The sequence below is a fragment of the Lissotriton vulgaris genome, chromosome 2_1, assembly GCF_964263255.1.
Source record: "Lissotriton vulgaris chromosome 2_1, aLisVul1.2, whole genome shotgun sequence".
In the NCBI taxonomy this organism is placed as follows: domain Eukaryota; kingdom Metazoa; phylum Chordata; class Amphibia; order Caudata; family Salamandridae; genus Lissotriton; species Lissotriton vulgaris.
Genome location: NC_141687.1, coordinates 108,502,222 through 108,522,773, shown reverse-complemented (window position 1 = coordinate 108,522,773; position 20,552 = coordinate 108,502,222).

The following is a 20,552-nucleotide window of genomic DNA, read 5'->3' as shown; positions in this document are numbered from 1 at the left end:
ATCCCTTGTGAGTTTGTTCTCAATTGCGAAGAATGTTCTGCAGTGCCAGATAAATGCTGCTGGTCCTGTGTGCAGTCAGTACGAACTTGAGGAACAAAAGTTTCTGTCACATCGTGGGCCTGTTCCCTGCTTCGTCCCCCAGACCTTAACATAGAGTGTGCTTCAGTGCTCCCCCCCTTCCCCCCTCTGCATAACAATTTTTGGTCCTAACCCTTTCTGGATTTACTGTCAGGTAAGTGCCTTGTGTCAGCACAGATAATTTTTCTTCAATTGCCCCCAATCTATTCAGGAAAGGCTCTAAAAGCCCCATGATCAAGGACTCAATATGATTCCAGTAATCTGGGTTGCTTTCTTATTCCCCTGCTAATGAAGTGTCCGCGTGAAGAATAACAGGGACACCATTCGCATGTCTCAAAGCCAACTTGCCACTAGCCCCCGAAGCTTGAGATTTAGTTTTGATTTTGTCACTGGCTCTAGGCCTCAAAGCAATCCCACCCCTTGCACGCATGTCAGACGGTTCCCCGCCCCCCCCTCTTGGGTTCTATCTATCACTAGGGTAGAAGCACCTCCTGTGGCTTCATTATCACTTTGTTTTGGATCTGGTGACTCAATCACCACTATCCGCCCTTGGTGATTTTAACGGGGGTGGTTGCTGGGTGGTCAAAGCAACAGGGGAATCAAAACAGGAACCTGGAATGGCCCCGGCGAGGCCGTCTGAGTGGTTACACCAGGGGGAAGAGCTATAGCCAGATCACTAGAATTCCTCGGGGATAGTACTTCTGCTACATCCATATCAGGGTTCAGATCGGCGACTGTAGGCCCAGCCAAGCCGGCGCCGATGGTATCTGTACTGGGGCAGGTTAAAGTTTGAGGAACTGCAACTGGTGATTTTGCTTTGCTAATGGCCCCCAGAGATGATCTTTTTTGCCCCATTAACGGCCCCAGGGACAGTCTTTTCTCAGTTAAGAGTATCTCATATTGCAAGACAGATTCTGCCCTATTCATAAAGGCATCTAGGGTGCCTGCCACACCACCCCCAAACTTCTGTCCAGTTATTTTACGTTTGGTGGCCATTGCATATATAAACAAAACCTACTGAAATAAAGATAAAATCTAATAAATGTCACTGACCAAGTCCTTTGCAGTACGTACTGTACAGATGAAAGGGGGCTGGCCCAGTCCAGCCTACTCCGAGCTACGATGGGCGCGGACAGGCCCGGCCTTCGCCCGAGCAGCGCCCGGGCACGCCCGCTCCGCAGTGATTTAAGCACCTCTGGGCGTTTTAAGATGACGTCAGTTATATGCGTAGCCCCAGGGGATACTGGGAAATGAGCAGCGTTCAGCTCCCGACCAGCAGCAGGTTAGCCAACAATAGTAATGGAAAGTGTCCCGCGATAATAGTTAGGGATAGCGTCCCGCGCCATGGGAGGCGCCGCAGTGATTTAAGCGCCACTGGGCACTTTAAGATGATGTCAGCAATATGCGCAGCCCCAGGGTTCTGGGAAATGAGGTCCCTGGTGTCCGTGGCAGCCGTCACCCTCAGCAGTTATAGAGCAAAAGAACCGGGTGAATAAGCAGCCTCTGAGGTCCGGCAGCGTTCAGCTCCCCAACATTAGCAGGTTAGCCAACAATAATAATGGAAAGTGTCCCGTGCCAATAGTTATGGATAGCGTCCCCAATGAGAATGGAAACCTTGGTAGTGTGCAGAGCCATGCTGCAGCCCTACACGTGAAACATGGTTATTTTATGCAAGAGTTTTGTTCTTTAGTCATATTTTATTTGCTAAGTTCGATAGCATTTATCTTGTTACATATCAGGATGTTCTCACAACATTGTGCATGCTGATGGAAGGGATTAATTGAATTAATCTTAGTCACTGTTAATTACTCTAGCTGCCATTCCAATCCATTGTTTTTCAGCTTGTCTGTGCCATTACAGTCTGGGGTCACAAAGCGTTACTTATAATGGACAGCACAGTTATAGGAATGCAATACATGGTGGAAATCCTTTTTATAATCTTGGACACTACACCTTTCTGATCCCAGCCCCACTAATGGAGTTGGCAGAGTCAGTAATCCCTGGCATCAAATCTTGGAGACTACACTGATTAGGCACAGGCTCTGGTCACTCAGTCACCCCCAAAGCATGTCCACCCAACAGTTCAGTTCCCTTTTCTCTTTGTGGATTTATTCGTAAACTTCGGTCTGCCTTTCAGTCTTTGTTCTCACATAGTTTTCTCAAATAGCCTGTATGTTGGTGCTCCAGCATACCCGGTCCATCGATTGCAGATCGCGCAGAACGCGGCTGCTAGGCTAATCGGTAACATCCCCTACCGCCACTCTATTTCCCCATACTTAAGGAAGCTGCATTGGTTGCCAGTGACCCGACGTATATAATTTAAAGCAATGGTCTTTGCTTTCCGGGCCCTCAATGGCCTTGGCCCAGTCTATCTGCAAAATAGGCTTAAACCTGTTCATTCAATTAGAAATCTTAGATCTGACAATCTCCGTCTTCTTGCCACCCCTCGGTTTCATTGGTCCAGAATGGGAGGCAGGTCCTTTACTGTAGGGGCCGCCAAACTCTGGAGCAGCCTCCCATTAGAGCTTCGGCTGGCCTCATCGGAATCACTGTTTCATAATAAACTAAAAACATGGCTGTTTTCCAGTCCATAGCCGCTGCCATCTTTATTCGTAGTCGCTGTCTGCAGCGCCGGGACACCCCCGTTGGGGGTAGCCGTGCGCTTTATAAGCTTCTAAATAAATAAATAAATGAAAAAGGCTCCCTCCCGCTCCCTGGTAGTCACTCGCCCTCTCTGGCCTTTCCCATGCTCGGAACATGCTAGGTTTCTCCTCCTGGAAAGTATCTTCTCCTACAGTGCCAGGCACACTCCATCCACTAATTAGCAGACAGGCAGAGCTCTACGTTCTAAGCAAACCCTCGAATCCTCTAGGACTAAGTGCACCTTTCTGGTCATGTCCCCCCATCTCCTGGACACTTGCCCTCAGAGAGAAAGTTCTTTGAGTACTCTGCAGAGAATCCTTTCCAAGTTTTTCATTGGCCATGAAAAACTTGGAACAAGAACAAAATAGGGTGGATTGGATCTCACTTTTGTGCACATCTTCTAGACAGGGATTGTGGTCCTACTATGAGAGGTTTTCATAATCGATTTGGTTGGGTTCTCCTTTAAATGTGTTCTTCAGACACAGACCTTGTGCAAGGATCTGGTTTTCACAGCAGGTGGCAATGATGCTCACTCCATACAGGATTATCCAAAACAAAGGAACAATGAACCATGAGATCTCTATGCCCGGCTGTCACCAATCTCAAAGGGGAGCTCTGTCTCCATCCTCCTTCACTTCAGGTTCTCAGTCTCACAGTCCAATCAAAGAGATGCAGTCTGTAGTCTACTGCCTGGGGAAGCTGTACCCACCATCTATGTTGTGCCCTGGTAAGCCAGGGGTCATCCAAAATGAACCCAATTGTCCCAGTACTCAGAAGCCCACGGTAAGCAGAGTCCTACTCCCATACATGTGTCACACACTCACAACATATGCACAACTCACAGACAGACACACAAACACACCCTCCCGCACGTACACACACACACACTAACGCACACACACACACACACACACACACACGCACACACACAACACACACACACACACACACACAAACACAACACACACACACACACACACACACACATTCATTGAAAAAACACAGAGTAGAAAGTGACTTCAGGCTTAGACACCCCCAAAGAAATGAAATTATGAAATTCACCAGTTAAGCTGAGCAACCCACACCCGTCATAGGCTGCGCCACATGCAGTGCTTAATTTGAGCCAGTGGTACCCAGTGCTCTGCTCTGACATTTATGACAGTTTGCTAGATGGTGGTGCTGTCTGTTTAAGTTAGGGATGAGCACAGTCTCTGTTGCTTTGACACTACAAATGAATAATGCCTGCAGCCTAAGCCTGTCCTACATATTTGGGCGGCATGGAACTGTTGGAACTGCCACTCTTGTAGGAGTGTATTGATTAGTATTTTTGTTGGTACTGCCATTGGCAGTGCCGGCAGAGGCAGGGGCACTAGGTGGTGCGAAATACAGTGACCTCCTGATGAGGACCCTGGCACTTATTTGTTTACAAATTAAGCCCTGGGCATGCCAGACTCGAAAAAAATGTTTGACAAAGGTAAGATAACAGTATGGTGGCATGGCGGGAGGTGGCTGCGTTGCTAACCATTATTGGCACATTTCAGATTTCTGCCATATTTCACCTAAAGCCATGACTTACATTTAACTTTTAAAAAGTTTTTCAGTGAATATCATGATTTCATGTTTCTTTATAATTTACTTAATTTTCAACATCCACTTTTGCAGCATTATTTTGGTCAGGCCATGCCCCAAACCCACAGTGACAGCCCATCACCCGATACTTACTGCCTTTGGCCATGCCCATTGAGGGTTAGGCAAGGGCAGCTAGTCCTGGTCTGACTTTGGTTGCCAGGTCCCCGCAGCACACAGCCTTTGGCCATGCCCAGCAGCGGTTGGGAAACCTAGGTACCAGTCGATTGGTATCTCTCCTAATGAACATGGGTATTTCTTAGCATAACTGTTGGTGAATTTTAGCTACAGGGAGTGGAAACATGTTTCAGCAGGCCTTCTGTGTAACCTGTGGAGGGTACTGCAAAGTGGAGTGTAGTCACAGGCCTGCATTTGGGCCTTGCACCTTTCCACATTCATTCCTTCATTGGAACATTGAACAGCTATATCACAAGAACTGCAGAACCAAATTGCACCACATTTGGCAGAACGCTAGATCTTGGTTCAGAAAATGTGTTTTTCATAATTTGGAGTAAATCCTTTCAGTATATTTTGAGAAATAAAGCCTAGATATTTCATGCTGCAGAGGATCCCTGGAGCAGACAGATCTCAAGATGAGATCTGATTGGCTGCCACCACATCAGTAACGATGTGGCAGCAGCCATTTTAGGGTTCGATAATCAGTACAGAGTCCTAGGAAAAACCGTAAAAAAAGATATAAGGGAGCCTGCTGGGAAGGGGGCATCCCCAAGGCCCACTAGGGCATAAAACACAAATCTGTGGCACAATTAAGAAAAGTTGTGAGCTTTCTACTTGAAAAAAACCCACCTGGTGTGGGCCAGGACCTATGAGGAGCAACAAAACACTTTTAATATGGATGCGCTCCCCCCTCTTTGACCCTCATTGAGGCCTCAGGGATCCCATCCCCAGGGCCATTTGTATATAAAAAAAAGGGAGGGATCATGCGGGCACTTACCTAGAGCCACCGTTGGGCCTCTTTAAGTTGTGTGAGATATTACATACTTCAACTTTTGTGAGCAGCAACTTGAACTTGGAATCTTGTTTTTCTTCATTCATTGCAGAGGCAAGGAGACCTGTAAGGACCCTCTGCAATCAACTTTTTACTTCTCATATCTGATAAGTGAATCTAACAGGTGTTCACATTGTATCTTTGACCCCAACATCATCACCTCTCTCATTGCCTTAGCATTTTCATTTTCAATGTTCACTTTTGTGAATTAGTTATATGCTTTTTAGAATGAAAAGTTGCTTTATCAAAGCAGTTGTGGGTGTAGTTTAGTAGCTGACTCAAAACGGAGTTTATTGCCCAGGGTTATTTATTAAAAAAATTGCTAAACAATGCCCATAAGAAAAACGAATTTCTCTACAAGAGTTAAAAAGGTTCTCTAAACTGATATATGTGGTTATTATTTCACTGAGCCCCTTGAAAGTCATTATGCTTAGTTAGAGCCGAGAAGAAAAAAATAAAACAAAGTTAGTTTCGACATTCAATTTGGTAAATTTTTAAAAATTGCCAAACGGTTCCCAGCACATGAGAGGCCAGATTATTTATTAATCCTGCACTGAAAACTCAGCATTGCATCCACAGGTGGCAATCCCTCCAAAACTTCCAGTATCATGTTGGAAGTGAAGAGAAGGTCATCTCTGGTTCCCATAGCAACTGCTGGGTAAGAATTAGATGCCTGCACGCCTGGAACTGATGTCTGTGCCTCCATTTTGCAATACTCCTACATCTTGCATGGAGGAGTCTTGAAACTTTATTAGTCTTTCATCGGAACTTCCTGTATAGAAGCAAAAGAGGAAATCTGTGGCTACTCAGGATTCCACATGGCCTGCTGTTCACAATTGGCCACAAAGTGTGGTTTGGTTAGATCACTGGAGACAAATCTTTTTACTTTTTATGCCGGAAAGAGGCGGAAGAAGTACTGTTCTTGTTCCTTGAACCACCAGGACAGGTACAGGTGTTCAGTAGGCTGGCCCAAACTCCTTCATGTCCAAGATCTTTTCTCTGACCAATACCCCAATCTTTGGGACCCACACAGGTCTTGCCGGGATCGTTTTCACTTCCCCAGTGGTGGTGCGTTTTACTTGGACATTCCTTTTTAATGCCTGGAGTTCCTTGAGTTCCTGTAAAACAGGTAAACAATCATTCAATTCAAATAGTTTTACATCCACCACATTGCTGGCACAATTGAGGTCAGATACCCACATTCTTGTCCCAAACAGGATCTCATATGGGGTCCTTCTCCCAAGGAACTTCTTGGCATGTTGGTTTCTTGGGACTTAGCAAGAAATCCCTAAGATCCATGCTGTCAGCTAAAAGGGACAAGTGTTTTTTCACCTGTAATGGTGTTGAGATGTTTAGCCATTCTAGGCACAACTGCCCAACACTATAAGAAGTCACTACCCCTGGGTTGTCTGTGTGTACATAGTGCCAGTCAGGCCTATGGACACTGAACCCTCCAGTGGTACCCTTGAATCTTGATTGACACCTATTTGTGTCAATAGGCCAAACCAACCATCCCTTCCAACTGGGAGCTAATGAATTGTATGTACCATTCTGTATTATTGCACCCAGCATCTCCTCACTTATCAGTGGGTCATTTAATAAACATTCACTAGGTGTGGGTAAGGAGATGCATGGTATTTTCAGGTCTTTTATTTTTGCAAACCCATAGCAGGTAGCCTGTTATAGTGTTCTATTCAGGAAAATAATCTGTAATGGTATGAGGCAATCTCTAAATAAAGCCTCTGTACCCTGAACCTGCCAATCTTTTGTTCCCACAATGAATTTTGTGTCTGTAGTTGTCACAGGCACAGAGCGTTTTCTTACCATGAACTTGCACAGGAACAGAGACACTAGTTTACTCCAGAAATCCAGTCAATTCATTAGACTCCAAAATACCCTCAAGGGGGAAGGGGGAGTGGATAAAATAATGAACTAAGAAGAGACTGGTCCTGGAAGTTATCCTCTCTGCTTCTCCTGTTCTTTCGTCCGACCAGCAGACCGTATTTTCTGAGAGGACCTAAATATTAAACACAGAGAATTATTTGCACTTCCTACTCTACTCTGTTCTAGTTTTCTCTCTTCTATTCTTCTTTTTTTTTTAAACAATTCTTTATTGAGCAATTTTTGGACAGAGCCCCACCCTTCACAAGTACCCACCCCCCTTTCCCTCCCCCCCTCCGGCCACATTTGACAGGTAGTTGAGAAAAGAGAGAGAAGAAAAAAAAAGGGAAGGGAGGTCGGAATACATTTCATTACAACTTAGTCAGAAATCAGCGTAAGATTAACTCATGTTAAAGTCACATTAGTTTCACTTATTAGATGTTATGCTTTACAATTTACAATTCAGTGTATTCCATCCATTGTATCAGAGGATTCCATATTTCGAGGCCTTTCTTTTTCCTTCTGACCCCCTTCCTCCTATAAATTGCTATTTCTAGGTTATATGTAGCTAAAAATCTTGACCGCCATTGATGAAAGGTTGAAGGATTCGGATCCAGCCTGCTGGATGCCAAACATATCCTGAAAACCGCCATAGAGATAAAGATCAGTCCCTGTATTTCTTCTATTCTTCACACTCTTTTTCCTACCCTAAGTCCCAAGAACTGTGCTTCTCCTCTATGTATTTTTATATCGTATTCCTTTCCTTCTTTTCAGTTGTGTGATACTGCACCAGAAGGCTTAACCTATCAAAACAAGATACTTTTAATCTGTGAACTTACTCTAATGACTCTAATTGAATTTATCTATTCTAAGTATGTTCCTTCTACTTGCTTCTTTTAAATCTGTGCTTCCGTTCTCCAATAAACTTCTCCTATGTGCTATTACTAAACAAGGTTGAAGTCTATAACATCTAACTATACAGTACTCATTTAGTAATCTAATTATTTATCTATTTCTTTCTTTTGCAGCATTAAACATTATCAGATCACATTTGTTGGTAAGTATTTGCTCTATACTTTTTTAACTATATACAATGTCTTATTGTTTGCCTTATGTTCTGCTAAACAACGGTCTTTTAAATTTCTTTACTCCACTTAGCTTATTTTTTCTCTCTCTCTCTCTCTCATTTTTCTTTTCGGCTGAAAACTTGTATCCTGAGGAAGACCGGTCGTCGAGTCGCTGTTGTTTTCTTGAGCGTGCAAGATGAGTGAGGAGCGACACCAAGAACTCTTCAGGAACGCCCACTTGCCTCCTTGAACGCCGAGAAGAGAGTTCTGAGCTAAGAGTTAACTGACTATTCCCGATGGAAATAGCGGACGAAGATACCGGCAAAAATCCAACAAAATTCTCCTTACACACGATGGTTACCACAGAGCTTCTTTAAAAGGTGCGTACTCTGAGAAACCTTTAGTGAAGTGTGCCCTTGTCACAGCGCGCACACCTCAACAAACCTCAGAGCACCTGTGGGGAGATAAAACTAGACTGCCGCTGTGTTTTGGAAATTGATGGCCATCTTAGAATTCTGGTTGTGCTTTAACATTACCCAATAGTTGGTTCCTGGCCGCTTTCTCCCTTTCATGCCATGATGTCCACCCAGCAAGGTGCCTACTACTGGTATCACTTGATCTGGAGGTCTGACAATCGTGTCCCTCCAAAAGTCGAAACCTTGTAGAGACAGTTGGGAGATAAAAGGTGCTGAATATATGAGCTTGGTGTTTGTTAGCATCATTTTCTTTGCAGTTGCATTCGTCTGTATTAACTTACAGTAATTTGACATTGGGTTTGATGCATTGAACCCTGAAAAGTATGCAAATTTCTGTGCGAATGTGGCAGAACTACCTTTCAGTGGTGTCGGGCGATTCCCATTGATGGTAAGTGTTAAAAGTTTGTGGGAAACTAGCTATGTGCAAAAAGTGATGACCATAATTCTGGTGGCAGTACATACTGTCGAAGTCAGGTGTAGCTTTGTACAGACAATGTACCCGGGGTAATGAAATCATTCAATGAAATTTTAAATACACGTAGAATTTTTAAATGTTCAGTAGGACAAAATACATCATATGAAACTCTATCTCAAACTATACCATCCAGTACTGGAACTGCTGTAATATCCACTAGGGACAGGTCCCTTTGTTCATGGTATGATGACATATAAGGCTTCCAGACCAACTTCACAGGTTGTACTTCTGAGCGTTGTGGGAGGTAATGTCCATTCAGTAGCAGGAAAAAGACAGTTACTATACCAATCCAAATTAACAGGAACAGGAACCCTAATACAAACCAAAGATGCAACCAAGTGGACACAAAGTAAGGGGCATATTAGCAATTCAATTGATCGCTGTTTTAGCGATGTGCAGGATATCTAAGCTGGGCTTCTATTGGAATTCTATAACTCATATTAGCAAGCCCATTATCGCCGTTTTAGCGGCAGTTTCCTGCTGCTAAAAACGGTGATAATTTTACGAGGTTCTTGCTAATATGCCCCTAAGTCTTTTTCAGCCTGAGATAGAATTGTCGGAATTTTTCTTTCTTTGAAATGAGTGGCGTTTGCTCAGGTTCACTTGGATCTGAAGAAAAGTTATCGTAGTTACCAGACGCAGTTTGATCTATCTTTGGTAGCTCAGCAGTGTTTGTAGAACTGGCAGTTGCTTCTTGTGAAGGTACAATGATGTAGATGTCATTATTGGGCCGAATTACAATTTGCGTTTCATTTTTATTTGGTTGTTTGTCAACTTCAACTAGTGCAGTTTGCACTCCGTTATTTGATACTCCTACATCTTGCGCGGACGAGTCTTGAAACGTTATTAGTATTTCCATCTGTTCTTCCTGTATAGTAGCAAGAGGAGATCTGCGGCTACTCAGGATTCAATGTGGCTTGCTGTTGAGAATTGGCAACAAAGTGTGGTTTGAACAAATCAATGGAGATAAATCTTTTTTCTTTTTTGCCGTCAAAGGGTTGAAAAAGTACTGTTCTTGTTCCTTGAACTGCCAAGACAGGTACAGGTGTTCTGTATGATGGCCCAAACTCCTTCTTGTCCAAGATCTCTTCTCTGACCAAGTCACCAATCTTTGGGAATTCCTTGAGTTCCTGTAAAACAGCCAAGCGCTCTTTCAATTCAATTGGTTTTACATCTGCCACTTTGCTGGCACAATTGAGGCCAGGTACCCACATTCCTGTCCCAAACAGGATCTCATAGGGAGTACGTCCTCCCAAGGAACTTCCCGGCATGCTGTTTAGTGTCCTCTGGACCCTATATAGGTGATTGACCCAAGTACCACCCTCACCTTATACCCTTGCTGTTAAGGATTGCTTTATATCCCATTTCTTCAGCACCACTGAATTTCCGCTGGGATGGTAGGAGACGAGTACTGTAAGGCCACATCCCTATTTCCATGGCTTCCTTTTAAGCCTGTGAGCTAAACGCAGGGCCACTGTCAGAATGTAATGCGCCAATTGCTTATGTTCCAATGAAGACTCGCAAATCCTTTATGAAAGTTCGAGCATTAGCCGAGCGCTGACGCCAATCCCATACAAAGCATGAATCTACTGCCACCAAGATGTACATGTAAGCCCTGTCTGAATTTAGGGGGCTGCGTTGATCCAAATAGACACATGCACGAGGTCTGTCTGAAATGAGTAATGGTGTTTGTGAAGGCCGTGCTAGGGTGGAACCTTTCATCTGCTGACAGATGTCGCACTTTAGGACATAACCCTTGGTTTGTTTGGACAAACCTGGTCACAGAAGCGCCGCTTCAGTAATCAAATTATATCAGTGACTCTTGCATGTGTTGAGCCCAGACCCTTATGTGCAGCTAGAATTAAACCAAATCTGCGATCCATGTTTGGTATAACTCTATACCCCACTCTTGAAATTTGAGCATACAGCGTGTTTTGCATATGTAATTTATAGGAATATTTGAGTGGAAAGGCCTTTGGGATTGCAGAGCCATATTTCGAGGTGTTGACAGCTATCCCCGTGTTAGAACAAGTGATTGCAGCAATGGCAGCAGTTCGCACTGTCACCTTGGCAGCTTTATCAGCCAGTGTATTCCCTTCTATGTGTATGCCAACACACTGATGACTCAAGGTGTGAATAACCTGAGCTCGTGGCAGGCATGCTTTCAGTTTTGTCACTTGTTCCTATAACAAAATATTTTTAATTGTGCAACTCTTGGAATCTCAAAACCCATTCTGGCCCCAGTAATGAAGAAATTCATTGTAAGACTACACACTATCAGTGTGGGCAATTCCTGATCCGTACAGTGCAGTGCTAGTATCAAGGATTTTAGTTCTGCCAGCTGTGCGGTACAATCACGTAGAGATTGTGTAGTCATATTTCTGGGATGGAACTTACCGTTCTGCATATAACCCTTTCAGTATAGCACATGCTGTGCTATACTGCTGTTTACTTCCAATGGGAGGCTGAGCAGAACCGTCAGTGTAAATGATGTATTCATATTTTTCTAGAGGTAAGATTTCATTCAGGAGAGGGTTTTCTTGTTTGTACCACTTGGGTTTTTAATGTAGAATCCTATTTGTAATCTACGTCTGTTGCAGTGAGAGAATTAGCACATTGTATCCTTCGTGGATGCGGTGCATTTGCATTTACAATGCTCGCTTTGGTAACAGCTTCTAAAGTTGGTACCAGGGTTACAACAATTATGTGTTTCTCGTGTGCTAGTGCTCTTTCTCTCATTACAGCCGGCTGTACTGATGTCTGTATTTTTTCTGTGACTGCAAATCACATTTCTGCATCTGTGTATAAATGTGATTTGTATGCAATTGGGACTGTCAACCCTTAGTAGAAAGTGATGTATGTAAATCCTGATAAACCTGGCACCACCCGGATCACCAAGTTGGTTGAATTCACACATGTGTGCAAATGTTTAGATGCTAATATGTCAGCCAGAATGGAACGTAGTTTATCTGTATGTTCCTGTGTCCACTGATATGCTGTGAAATCAGGTCTGATTAAGTCATAGAAAGCTTTTACCCTTTCTGCGTAATCCAGAATGTATGTTATGTCAAAATTTTGAAATCCTACAATGGATTGCAAACTCTTTAAATTCTTTGAAGGTTGGAGCAGTGCACACTTTCCCAAAAAGCTGGTGCAAAGCCTTCACTTGATAGCTCATATCCTAAAAATAGGACATTGAGATGGGCAATTTTAGATTTCTTGAAATTACCTTTGTATCCCAAGTTGGCGAAACCCACAATAATGTTGTTCACCCTACTCAAGTGTTCAAGTAATTCATCATCCATCAGATAGATGTCATCTACAAAGGACACTGCCTCCTTGTCGCATGTTTGTAATATTTCTGACACTCCTGACAAGAATAGCCCCAGGCTGTTCTTATACGCCTGGGGCAAATGTAGGAAGTAATGCTGAGTGCCGGGGGCAGAAATGCTGTCAAATATCTGCTATCTGGATCTATATTTTGGCATTAGAATCCATTCGAGATATCCAATGTTGTTTTGTATTTCTACAACACAATGTTTTTCATTAATGCACCACTGTGTGCGTTCTGTATTGCATTGTTATGTGCATGTGTTTAAATGTCTGTAATCCAAAACTAGATGATATGAGTTGTCAGGTTTCATTACAGGAAACAAATGATTGTTCATTGGGGAGGTGCAAGTCTCAATCACACCTTGGCATTCAAGTTGGTCTCTGATTTCTTTGACCTCTTTTTGGCATTATCTATACTACTATAATAAAGGAAGAACTTTCAGCCTTTGAGGCGGGTAAACTCGAGAACCACAGCGCCAATCCACACACCCGATACACCGTTGGAATCGTCAGGGTGTGTAGATGGTTATAGGCTATATAAATTAAAAAAAAAAAGTTATTGAAACAATTTACAGTAAAAAAAAAAGTAGTCCCTCCGAAGTAGCGCCGGACGCGATGTGCGTGCTCACGTCAGGAGCACGGGAGGAGCAGCGTCCAGGAGCGCGACGAGGAGCGGCGGAGATCAGGGGAGCAGCGGACATGACCAGCGGACAGGCGGAGAGGATCGGCAGGCAGACAGTGAGGAGCGGCAGCGGGGAGGAGCGGTGAGCGAGCCACAGGTAAAGGAGGAAAAACAAACGTGTGCAGGAAAAAGTAACATGGGAAGGTTAACAGGAGGAAAAAGAAACGGGAGGAGCGGTGAGCGAGCCACAGGTACTGGAGGAAAAACAAACGTGTGCAGGAAAAAGTAACGTGGGCACGTTAACAGGAGGAAAAAGAAACGTGTGCAGGTGACAAAAGCGTACAAAGTGGAGCGGGGAGCAAACTGGCCATTACAGGACGAAAAAGTGAAACGGGGCATTACAGGAGGAAAAAGTGACGTGGGCAGTGACGTGGGCAGGTTAACAGGAGGAAAAAGATACGTGTGCAGGGGACAAAAGCATAGAGAGTGGAGCGAGTAGTAAACGGGGCATTACAGGACGAAAAAGTGACATGGCCAGTGACGTGGGCAGGTACCAAACGGGGCATTACAGCAGGAAAAAGTGACGTGACCAGTGAGGTGGGCAGGTTACACAACGTCAGGGCGGGCGGGGGCCCTGACCCATAATTGCTCCCGGACAACGTCCGGACGGGTTGCTAGTTATGTATAAAAGGGTGCTGTCTCTGTGGATGTGGAGTAGAGATTAATGGGATTTCATGGTGAGTAGACTCCACGTACCACCCTACATGGTTACAGTATAATGCTGGAGCTAGCGCTAGCACCCACTCAGGTGCTTATGAATGTTCTAGAGATTCTAGAACGAGGTTGGAGAAAGCAGGCAAAATGACGCTTTTCCCTTTTGGGTAATCCATCACAACTTCAAGGGCCGGTCTTTTTTTGCTTACAGGATGTCATATCCATAGGGTAAATTCTCCCAGCAGAGACCTTCAACCTTTCTTTACATTTCCACCTCTATTTGGAGTGCAATTTCATACATTCTGTGTGAGACATCAGCTCTTGTAAACGATGTTCATTCAATACTGCTGTCACCAGAAAATCCTTTAGGTTCTGGTGAGCTATTGTTACTTCTGCTGCGCTGTCTGTCATCTTCAGACCCATTCCCTGTTCAGAAGCTGTGTCCTCAGAAACCTGGGTATGTCTAATTTTTAAGTCTGCTACTTTCTTAATTGAAGTTTTGTTTTAGGTTGTTCTTTCTGTTTGAAAATGTAATCTGAAGTACGATGTGTTTCCCTTTTTGTCTTTGGTCAATCGTCAGTCTTTTGTTCTAATCGCCTTTCTCTCTCCGAGTTTTTTGATGAACCCTAAAAGGAATGAAAGGAACATGTAGCAGTGTCCTGATACTTATCAGGTTTCCTAATGTTATCACGATCCCTTAAGGTTATACCTCTTTTCAGAGAACTCCCATTGGGATGACCCACCCCTTGATCGTGAATTCTTTTCTGTATTGTTATTTTTGGATTGTTTGTTATCCCACTTCTTTTTAGAAGAAGCGGGTGTTTGCTTCGAGTTGTCCTTTTCGGGACTACCTGCCATTTGTGGCTTTCCTGCTTTGGCTCCCAAATTATCTCTACCTAATGCAGCATAGGTTTCTTCTTTTGGTAATTCTCGCTCCTTATTTATAGGTGCTATTTCCCTTTAGCAGCTGTTTATGGCCACTGCGGCTGCCTCTCCCTCTATGTTGCTCAGCATGATTGCAGAGACTTGAGCAAACTTACCCATCAGTTTCATCCCCCAAGTCCCCCATGTCCTCCCCACACCCATTCTGTATCTGTTTTAATAGTTTTGGAATGACTGCTATGGAAGTGGTACCATGTCTTCTGATGTATACAGCAGCAATGACTGTTCCTCAAGTGGTAAAATCCTCGATCGAGGGAACCATCCCCATATGCAAGCAAATAGTTAGCATTCTATGTTTTTCCTGCGGATCCGTATTGGGAAATACTGCTTCCAGCTGTGCTATTTTGTGTGCAATTCAGTATGGAATTTGCTCCCATTTAGGAGGTATTGTCCATACGACTGATTTCAGTGTCTGTGGGTTAATTGTAGGTGTTTATTGATGTGGACCAGCAGGAGCATTTCTCGCAGGTTGGGCTGTTAATGTTCGCATGCCAAACTGGACAATGTGTCTGTATAGCTTGACTATGTCTTTGAATATTGTACAGACTTTATCCACTGGTAGTGTATCTATTTCAGGATGTGAAGTGTATGTCACTAAGACCAGCAAGATCACTCCTTCTATGCTGAGTGGACCGAGTCTCATGACAAATGATTCTGTGTTGCTGCTAAGTTAACGGGACTGCAATGTCTTCTCATGGAATGTATTCATCTGGTGGCTCAACGATAATGTATGTGTAGAACAATTTAGTCTGTGGATCTGTAGGCGGGACTGAACCCAAGAATAGAATAGTTCTGATCCGAACACCTTGTGTGCCTCAATCATGAAGGTAACACAGCCACCTGTTGAGGGTACACTGTGCCCTAACAGTTTTATAGTTAGTGCATGTCTGCAATTCCCTGTGATGTTAAGAGCATTTGCAAATTCATCTTCCCTCAAACTGCTTGCAGGGTCAGTCATTTTTAAAAGAGAAGAGAAAAAGTTAAGAGCTAGGGTTTTGCACAAAGTGGGTAACCTTTTATACTTACAAGCTTGTTTAAACCATCAGCCAATGTCCAGAGTATATCCGCTCAGGTGAGGCGGATCTTCTTTCACACTACAGACGTCTCTGAAAAGTGTGATTAGGGCTTTCTGAGAAAGCACAAATGAACTACTGTTAATATAAGAATCATACCAACATTGGGTGCCATGTTGTGTAGTTCCTTGGAATACCCAGGACCTTTTTGTATTGGATGACCTAAACTGAGGGCTTGGTGTCCAAACCGCTTCCAGACACCCCCACAGGATCTGTCAGCCATTAGAACAGCTAGCTCTACAGTGCCACAACCACCTCCCTGTATCTTATAGTGGCGTAGGTAGTTTCTGGCAACCACTGAACATGACATGGATTGTGAAAAACAGTACAGTTCTTTTCGCTCAGTCACTCGTGCTTGCTTATTCTACGAAAATACACAGGATGGTGATTAGAACATTTCAATGAGTATTTATTGGTCCAGCATCAGCATATTTGCTGGAAAAATCAGGAGACAGAAGCATACGAAAGAAATCCCAAGTACTAATAGTACTAATAGTAGATACATTTCTACCATAGTGCTAATAAGATAAACGTAAGTAGTTCAGATAAAAATAGTAGCATTTGCATAGTCCTAAAATGCTTGCCCTAAGTATTTTGCCTAAATGTACCTAGCCTAGATATGTAGGTGTATCCTGTATATGTAGCCAAAAACTCCCTAGGGCAGAACCATCCCCCTCACGTGATGGTTGAGAATGAAGAACCCCATCTCTCCTTCAAGGATGACACCCCGCAAGGGATGTCAGACCGCTGCGTGTCGAAGATTCAGCATGCAGGACCCTGTGTCAGCTTGGAAGGAATTCACCTCTAATTTGCAGGAGGGAATAAGGGTCTTATATACTAGAGTGGTCACTCCATGGTTTCTTCTAGAATCAATATGTTTTGAAAACAGTTAACCCCGTTTTGAAAACAATCATAAATGTTTTTCCCAAAAATTGCGATAATGCACTGCTGGCTGTTGGCCAAGGATGAAAAAAGTGGGGATCCTTATACAGAACAATTATGCATTGCCTGAGGGCATGTTCATGTTTGTAAGTTACAGGGATTATGAACACTAACAGGTACATGCATCAAAGGATTTTGCGATCGCAAACGGTGCGAATCGCAAAAATCGGCCGTTTGTGATCGCAAAATCCTCTTCTGGAATGCATGAAGGTTCAAGGCCCTCGCAATTTAAGAATTCGCAAATATTTGCGAATTCTCAAGTTGCGATTGCATTTAAGGAATCGCATTTTGCGATTCCTTAAATGCTATGCAAGAAACCTTTTAAAATTGCGAATTCGCAATTAGGGGTTGCAAATTACCACGAGGGTGAACCTCGTGGAAATTCTCGAAAATGTGTTAAAATGCTCTAATTTGCATTTCAAAACACTGTCATGGTACAGACACACATGTCCTTAGGACATGTGTGTTTGAAACATGCACTTCCAAATACACTTCAGGGGTGCAGGGGGCGGTCCAAAGGACCTCCTCTGCACCCATGGAATGCATCAACATTTTGCGAATTCTAATTTGCGAATTCGCAAATCCCATTGATTCCTATGGGCCTTTTGGCCCATAGGAATCAATGGGAACTGCGAAATCGCAAATTGGGATTCGCATAATATTTGCGATTCGGTAAAAATTGCGATTTTTACTGAATCGCAAATTTTATGCACTTTCAATCATGCATCCCGTTTTGCGATTCCTTATTTGCGATTCGGTAAAAATTGCAAATTAGGAATCGCAAAACCGGACTTTGATGCATGTGGCTGTAAGAGCTTCGTGTTGAAGAGACAGGAGCAAGTTACGAAGTAAAAGGTCACCCGTTCAGAACTATTATTGTCATGTGGATGGGATAATGTATGTAAAAAAGGGGAAACATGACAGGACTAGCCTTACAGGACATGACAGAACTCTTTACATGGATGTCAGACCACCCTCACCCCTACTCGGTTACAAGGAGTCAGGTAATGACAACTTGTACGTGACGCAAGCAATGTGCTGAGAATACAGAGTTTATTCATCACAATGGGTCCAAGATTTTGCAAATACCTTTAGTAAAACAAAGTTAGTTTTAATGGAGCCCAGTCTGAAACTAGAGTATTCATCACTGATTTAGGTTTCTGAGATGGCAGAGAGCTCAAGTTTTGTGGTATATGAGAGGGATTTGGATGGGCTATTGGGTTAGGATCTCTGATGTTTTGTTAACAGCATTGCTGAGTGTGTTTAATATGATGCTCCTTTTGTTTGTGATACAGCGCTACTCCAGAAATTTCCCACAAAAACATCACCTTATCCCAAAGAACTTTTTCATACATTTACTCATCAGTGGGACCCATAACACTGCGAGTCATTTATATACACATTCATCCTACTCCAAGGATTCGGTGAGGACTTGAAGGAGAGCTGTGGATTATAGCGGAGTGTCTAAATTAAATGCTAAAATGTATACATTATATAGACCTGCAGCTTAACTCTATTACCATGGTTTTATTTTAAGGGAAAATGTTTAAACTCCCCTCCATTATTTGTCAATGGATCTGCTAGTAAAAGTTAACAAGACCAGCTTAATTCTCCATTTATTTAAATTCTATTTTGAGATAAAATCTCCTAGCATGACCTTTTCTTTATTCATTTAAATTTAGTAGTCATTTAAATCATTAAACACCTAGGAAAAAAAATTAAATTCGAAACATTTATATTTATTAGCTTAATAGTTAAGAAAATAAGCAGAAATTAATGTTACCTCAATTTCAGGACACCGACATCAGTATAGGACAAAATAGTTCCCAAAGACCATCTCTCTAGTTCATCTCACAAAAGGACTCCGCACCCATTCGGGGAAAAGTTAAAGTTCAGAAAAATGTCAAAGTCCTTGCGCCATAGAAAGATTCAGCAGTCTGGCAGCATGTCGGGGTGCATAGATGAAATCAAAAAGCAAGCTTTTTTCCTACTTCCGAACGTCCTCTTTTATACCCTGTTTCCCTAACTACTCTATCTAATAAATGAAACTTTTAGGGTCTTTGACTGTTCTGATTGGACAAGTCGAGGGGTGGATGAGCATAACCTCATCACCTTATTGTTCATGTTTCCGCAAAGTCATCAATATAAAAGTCGCCATTGTCTCTTAGCAGTCTTTTCCGCTTGTGTCCTTTAAGTCGTTATTTCAATCAAATTTCCCAGGCTCGCGATGCGGACATTCAAATTTTTCGCACCAAGTCGGGCATCCAGGCCAAATTGTCCTTGACCCATTCTGCACAGGCACAGGCAGCTCACCCTCTTCTCGAGCTCAGTCGCGCATGTGTACAACATCACAATCTCGGAGTCACGAAAGTCTCCATCTTTAGGTAGGCAGCAAGGGCCAGAATGGGAACTATTATAGAAACAAACACAATTAAATGTTACATTTTGAAAAATAGCCTTTCTGTTTACCTCCCCCCATACTAAGGTAACCCTGTTAGTTATTATCTAGCAGATTCAGCAACATATAACCATAGTTTACTCACCATTCTTCATCTGTTATGCCACAATTAGACAAACAAAAAGCATATTCATGCAACTTTTAGTTAGATTATAGCAAATGCACACAAAATAAATGTGACAACTTCACTTATTAGTAGATTATAGTTCGCAACATAAGCAAATTAGTATCCCACGTGTGTTTGTGTGTGTGCATTCTATTCTATGTTAGTTAATTCCAAAACCACACAATTAATTCATGTTATTGTTATGAGGAAGTGATTTCACGAGTGGTATACAAAATTTTGTTTTCCAAACTCGCTCCACCAACTCCCCCCTTTGATGATTTATCACCAAATAACTCCCAAAAGTTTGCAAATGTTATCTTAACATGTTTCAAATTCTTTCAGTTAGTATGGGGTATACTCTAGTTTCTTTTAATTTCTTTCTTCTTCATCTCTTCCATCTCAATATCACATTTTTCACGTTCTTTTTCTTGCTTTTCTTCAATTACTTTCTTTATAGACCTTTTGACATTCCTTCGCATTCTGAGTTTACAACCTAATCTTAAAATTAAAATTACTATTATTATTATTGTTACTGGAATGAATATCTTCCCTATAATAGATCTACCTATTTCATAAAACCAATTTTTAACTGCTGAAAAACTTCTACCAAGTTTCTCAAGAACACCATCAACCTCCAGTGGTTCAACTTCCTTATGCAACTCCGTAAAATTTGTAATATATCATTCAATGTTTTGACTTTTGTCTGAAATGTACGTACAGCAATGTTGTACCTTTAAAATTTCACAAACTCCTCCTTCTTTTGCCAAAATGATATCAAGAGCAAGTTGATTTTGCATCACCATAGCTCTCATAGCAACCATTTCAGTGTTTACCATTAAAAATCCTCCAGCTGTGTCTGTTGACAACCGATCTACTATCGTTGACAATTTTCTAATTCTGTTTGCATTAAAGGATATACCCACTACTGATATCAGTGCTCCATCACCTATAGTCACTTATAATTTCTACCACACTTTCACTTTTTCTACGACTTAAAGGTTTACCTATCTCATGAATTCCATTAGTACCTCGATCTACATGAAAAATATTAGGAAAGACCAAGCCTACGTAACAGGACCCATACCAGTGATCAGGCAATCTATAATA